The sequence below is a fragment of the Macrobrachium rosenbergii genome, chromosome 46 (genome assembly GCF_040412425.1).
Source record: "Macrobrachium rosenbergii isolate ZJJX-2024 chromosome 46, ASM4041242v1, whole genome shotgun sequence".
Taxonomy (NCBI): domain Eukaryota; kingdom Metazoa; phylum Arthropoda; class Malacostraca; order Decapoda; family Palaemonidae; genus Macrobrachium; species Macrobrachium rosenbergii.
In genome coordinates this window covers 18,635,118-18,642,169 of record NC_089786.1, presented here as the reverse complement: position 1 = coordinate 18,642,169, position 7,052 = coordinate 18,635,118, and the positions used below count along the sequence as shown (strand labels likewise).

The 7,052-nt window shown below is 34.0% G+C and overlaps 1 non-coding gene across 1 annotated transcript; it reads left to right on the top strand.

Moving 5' to 3' along the window:
• Nucleotides 1–6,163: 6,163 nt before the first annotated feature.
• TRNAI-UAU (transfer RNA isoleucine (anticodon UAU)) lies at nt 6,164–6,253 on the top strand. The gene is given in 2 exon segments: nt 6,164–6,201; nt 6,218–6,253. It is a non-coding gene; the product is annotated as a tRNA-Ile (tRNA).
• Nucleotides 6,254–7,052: the final 799 nt, after the last annotated feature.

Genomic DNA, 7,052 nt, shown 5'->3' with positions numbered 1-7,052 from the left:
ATATATATATATATATATATATATATATATATATATATATATATATATATATATATATATATATATATATATATATATATATATATATATATATATATATATATATATATATATATATATATATATATATATATATATATATATAATGTGTGTGTGTGTGTGTAAATGTAATTCTAATAGCCACAATGCCTCTCAACTTCTTGAATTCTTCGCGCTTTTTTTGGATATGCTTGCCGCTACAAAGCCGTAAGATCCAACCGCAAGAAATTGAAGTGGCTGTGATGCCCGGTCGCAGGAAACGAACCCGCGTCACCATAATCACAAGGAGGTCACGTTGCCGACCTGACCACGAGAAGCGATAAGAATTCGAGAAGTTAAGAGGGCATTGTAGCTATTACAATTACGTATGTATCTGGTAAAGTGACCAGTAGATTCTCATATATATATATATATATATATATATATATATATATATATATATATATATATATATAATGTATATAATGTATGTGTGTATATATATACATATACATGTATATATGTATATGTATATATACATACATATATATATACATACACACACACACACAAACACACACACACACATAGCATATATATATATATATATATATATATATATATATATATATATATATATATATATATATATATATATATATATATATATATATATATATATATATATCATTGAAAGCAATTGTTTTTGTGGCATCAGTGAGTTTTTTGCCGGAATCTTCATATCGTCGGAGTTTTTTCTGATTCTCAGGCGTCAGTCTTCGGTGAAGGACACACAAACTTCTTTGTTCCATTTATTGTTTTCTGCCACGACAGCTGTTTCTCCACTCTGTGGCATTTTCAAGTGACTACTGGTTTACAGTTTGAATTTACGATCATTTTGTCGCTACATGCGGATGGAAAAGTAGACCTAAGCTGTGATTGGTCCAGGGATTAAATGGATGAACCACTTTTTGGGTCGAAAGGTTGAGGCTTAACATGGAAAATATGAAAAGGATATTCTACTGTAGCTACAAAACATTGCTTAATAGTTATGTATAAAAGGATTTTTCTTTTTATTTACAAAGTAAGGTTATACTGTATATATTATATTTATAAAAATAAAAATATAAAACAAAAATAAAAGCATTTTGCAGATATCAACCACTAAATGCCGGCCGTGGTTCGTGTCGGGCGGGGCCTCAGTAGAATTCATCGACATTCTACATGCAAAAGGACCTGGTGATGACATCGCCTCGCTTGACGTGGAAAGTCTGTTTACGAACGTTCCCGTCGAAGAAACGATCAACATCACCCTAGACCGTGTGTACAGGTCAGAAAAAGAATTGCTTCCCATACCTGAAGATATCCTTCGTGACATACGGAAGGCAGGTATACGGAAGCCCCTTCTCCCATCAAGGGAACGTTAAAGTGGTTTTGGAGGGCCATGGGATCTCCACTGGGGTCCTTTTCGCAAACATGTACATGGCTACTTCGAAGAGAGGACCTTCTGTGAACACCGAAAACTGAAGATCTACGGGAGATAAATTGATGATATCTTCGTTACCATAAAAGAAGCTGACGATGCCAGGAAAATAGCGGATGCCTTAAAAAGAAACTCGTTGCTTAATTTCACTACAGAGCACAGGCAGCAGATCATCCTGCCTTTTCTGGATGTCCTAGTTAAACAACAGGAAAAAATTTAAAACTACGATATTCAGAAAAACAACGAACGCTGGTCGTTGCTTGAATGCCCAAGGAGAATGCCCAGACGCCTACAAAAGTCAGTTTATGTCAAAGAGCACTCACCACTGCGCTTCTGGAGAGACGTTAACAATAACTGGAATTCGACAGTTGTTAACGAACAATGGATACGCAGATCGCATCATCGAAGCTGCAATTAAAAAAAAATAAAATTGACGAATGCTACCAACCGACCACGATGACGTCAGAAGAGAACATTACCATTTATCATCGCCTGCATTATGGGAATACGTACAGGGAGGAATCATTGATAGAGGCGTGACACCTAAGGCCCCTTACAAGAAAATTAACCTCAGGATATACAGCAAGCCTAACCTAGTAGCAGCCCTGAAAAACAGCACCGCCCCCGTGGGACCGAAGGTGATGTGTACGAATGTAGTGTAAAATTCATATGCCTGGAGATGTGTAAATCTCACAACAATGCTTACATCAGCCAGCATTCGGAGGCTGGCCCACAGAAACCAAGGATCCATACACCAACACTTCATCGATATACATGATAGGAAGCCATCCCTACAAGAGCTCATCGAAGGCGCTCAAGTCGTCCATAAAGAAAACAACTATGGTCGCCTTTTAATAGCGAAAGCGGTGAGCATAACCATCCAAAAACCGACTCTTAACATCCAGTAAGAGTCGGATCACATACTCCCTTCCAGCAGAAAGAGGACTGCGCCAGCGAACGCAGACCAGATACCACGCCCCCGATTGTTAGACACGACACAGCCTTTAGAAACGCAAGAGCAACCAGGGAAGCACAAGTAACACCTGGTATGTCCCTGAGGCCCCGCCCGACACGAACCACGGCCGGTATTTAGTGGTTGATATCTGCAAAATGCTTTTATTTTTATTTTATATTTTTATTTTTATAAATATAATATATACAGTATAACCATACTTTATAAATAAAAAGAAAAATCCTTTTATACATAACCATTAAGCAATGTTTTGTAGCTACAGTAGAATATCCTTTTCATATTTTCTATGTTAAGCCTCAACCTTTCGACCCAAAAAGTGGTCATCCCTTTAAATCCTGGACCAGTCACAGCTCAGGTCTACTTTTCCATCCGCATGTAGAGACAAAATGATCGTAAATTCAAATTGTAAACCAGTAGTCACTTGAAAATGTCACAGAGTGGAGAAACAGCTGTCGTGACAGAAAACAATAAATGGAACAAAGAAGTTTGTGTATTCTTCACCGAAGATTGACGCCTGAGAATCAGAAAAAACTCCGACGATATGAAGTTTCTGGCAAAAAAATCATTGATGCCACAAAAGCAATTGCTCTCAATGAATATATATATATATATATATATATATATATATATATATATATATATATATATATATATATATATATATATATATATATATATATATATATATACTGGCTGGTGTGTTTCAAAATTAGAGCCCCTCCTCCACAGAGCAAATGGAAAGTTATGAAGTTTTCTACTAAAGCCTATCTCCAAGTAGATTATTTTAAGTTTCTATTAAGCTACATTTCATTTTACATTTCTTGTATTTTCAGACTGAGTGACGGAGTTAGATACAGCCATGACTAACGACTCGGAGGAAATCAGATGGATTGACTGAATCCAGGCTATAACCTTCAGAGAGGCCAGGGATGCTGGCGCATCCTTCATTTCACGTTCCTGGATAGCTAAATGCATTAAAAGGGATGAATCCTTTGTTAAAAGAAACGGGAACAAAAATGCATGTGACTGTCATCACGAAAAGAGTGAGAATCTTGGAAGGCCAGAAGTCCTTTCTCAGGAGTCAAAAGACATCATAGCTGAGGCAGTGGGTAGACCAAGAAAGTCTTTACGTAAATTGGCGCTTGAACTAGAAACAAAAGGGAAAGAAGAGAAGTTATAGTGCTGTATATCGTGAGTTGAAAAATCTGGTATCAAGCCATTTCATGTTATCAGCAAGCCCAACATCACTCAGCAACAGAGAGAAGACCGTGCATGGTTTTATGGTTCATTTCTTAAAGATTGGGATGAAACTGACTTTCTCCATGTTGCCGCATCAGATGAATTCTTCATTTACACAGTCAGGAAGCCAAATCATAAAAATGACATCATTTGGGCTGGAAAGTTGGATGATATCAACGATGATGTGCGCTATCACCAAGATGTGAAATTTCCTGAATGTTTGGGAATTTTTCTCAGTTTCACAGCCAAACGGTTAATGTGGATCATCAAAGAAAAAGGACAGTCATGGAATGGCGAATACTTCAGAGAAACTGTGCTTACTGGTGGAGTATTTCCTTTCCTCAAAGATCCTGAAAATGTGTTATCTGTTGAAAAAGTCACATTTTTGCATGATAAGGCACCATGTTTCAAGGCTCTTCCAGACACAGGAGCTGCTTCGAAACAGTGGTATCGATTTCTTCTCGTCAAGTGAATTTCAGGTAGCTCCCTGACCTTAATGTGTGTGAAAATGTTGATAGTATCTTAAAGGATCGTGCTGAAGCGCACACAGTGAACTATGATGGTATGCCAAGCCTTGACGACCTGCGAAGAGAGGTGACCGAAGTGCTCAGGAAATGGAGTTTGAGTCTCAGCTTTTTTTGCGATTTGCTGAAATCATACCCCAAGAATGCAGGCTGTGGTACAGGCAGATGGAGGCCACACAAAAATATTAAATACTCAGAGAAAACTTAAATAAATACCTGTTCTGAATTACTTTTATTTTTGTCCATATCAGTTTTAGTTTATACTGTAGAGGGGGATATCTAATTTCAAAATATACCCTGTATATGTATATATATTATATATATATATATATATATATATATATATATATATATATATATATATATGTATGTATATATATATATATATATATATATATATATATATATATATATATATATATATATATATATATATATATATATAGTTATATATTGGATGGGTCAATATCGTTCTCATTGGATGGGTCGATATCGTTCTCCTCACTCTGCTGGGCCAGTGTTCGAGTCTCCAGCCGGCCAATGAAGAATTAGAGAATTTATTTCTGGTGATAGAAATACATTTCTCAGTATAATGTGGTTCGGATTCCACAATAAACTGTAGGTCCCGTTGCTAGGTAACCAATTGTCTCTTAGCCACGTAAAATAAGTCTAATCCTTCGGGACAGCCCTAGGAGAGCTGTTAATCAGCTAAATGGTCAGGTTTAAACTAAGGTATACTTTTTATATATATATATATATATATATATATATATATATATATATATATATATAATATATATATATATATATATATATATATATATATATATATATATATATATATATATATATATATAAATATATATATATATATAATATGATGCGGCATAAGTATCGACTTTTTTAATTTTATATCTTATAATGTATATTTTCTTTATTATTTTCTTTAATTAATTTGCTAAATCTTCATTTTTTCAGATATTTTATACAGCCATGAGATTAACAAAGGAAGAGAGAGTAAAAGCAATTCAATTGCACTATCAAAACAATAAAAATGGTGCTGAAACCGCAAGATTGTTATCAGCTGAATTTTAGCATCCCGAGGGTGCAAAGCCGAAATATCATTTGTATTGAACATTATTAAACCGAATAAGCATTATATTAATTTTGTTAATATATTATATTAATCTATTAACCTGTGGCAATACATTAATTTTCGAAAAATAAAGGATAATCAAAAAGGCTTTTTTTGTTCCACTTAAACAAAGGGCGTTACTTATGCTGCACCCTATATATATATATATATATATATATATATATATATATATATATATATATATATATATATATATATATATATATATATATATATATATATATATATATATATATATATATATATATATATATATATATATATATATATATATATATATATTAAGGAATGTTTACTAATAGTTAGGTAGGATGTTGTGTATGCTCATGCATATATCTAAAAATATCGTTTAATCTTAATATAGTGGACATATAGCCTTCTGTGTTACTCTTTCAGTGCTAACATGGATATATTACCTCGAAGTAATTGCAGTTCCAGTGTTTTAAAAGGTCTTCAAATAATAATAATAATAATAATAATAATAATAATAATAATAATAATAATAATAATAATAATATCAGATGAAATATTATGAATTGTTCAATTATTATTATTATTATTATTATTATTATTATTATTATTATTATTATCAATTAGAATTGTGAATGGACTAGCTATATATAATATAAGGAAGGAAGCATGCGCAGGAGATAAAAAATAAATCATATACAAGAAAAAGGGTTTTGCATAAGTAGTAACGGTCATTCTAGATAATCCTTCAGCTGAATGTAATCTTTCGATCAAGTTCAGATAATGAATAGTGACATCATGTCCCAGTGGCGCAATCGGTTAGCGCGCGGTACTTATAAGACAGTGTCTGAGCCATGCCGAGGTTGTGAGTTCGATCCTCACCTGGGACAGATCCTTTAAAAGCATCGAGTAACGGCTTTGTGTTCGAGACTTATACGGAACGAAACATATAAGATCCTAGACAGTAAAGACAAACTTTCAGCCTCACCCGTGAAAACCTAAAAAATCTTTGACAAACACCGTAATTTCAAGGTTCACCTGGGACAGTGACTAAAAGCAGACAGAAACAGTGAATTCGAGTCTTGTCTAGAGTAGAACCTTTAAAAATCTGAGACAATAAGATTTGACACATAATCGGGACAAAACTTTAAAAGTTTGAGAGGTGGTTGTCTTCAGCAGAACAATTTAAACTTTTCAGCAGCTAGCATGGGTCCTAATTATCACATACGCAACACTCGGTGAAGAGAGTGAGTCAATAACAAGGTTAAACTGAAAATGATCCTGGGACAAAAAATTTAGACTATTTTTGCAGTGATTAAGTTTTGAACGGTTCTTAAGTAGATTTTGGAACGTATGAATCATGAGCTTTTTTGTTTCCCTTGGTTGGAAATATATCTTGAGGAACAGTCAGAAGCTCGCCTTGGGCAGAAAATGTATAAGCCCTAAAGTGTGAACATGAGTAATGGCCTGGGATGGAATAAAACCTCTGAAACCATGGGACAGGGGCTGAGTTCATACCTCATGGAATTAAATGATTTGTATACATAAGGCTGGCATTCTTAGGTTCTGATTATAGGTTCTACATTTTCTAACTCATTACAGTGACTTGGGGTTCAATATGTAATATTCTAAGCAAAATCCTAAGCCACATTTTTACCATGGTTCTGAAAGTTATGTCCATATGCCTCG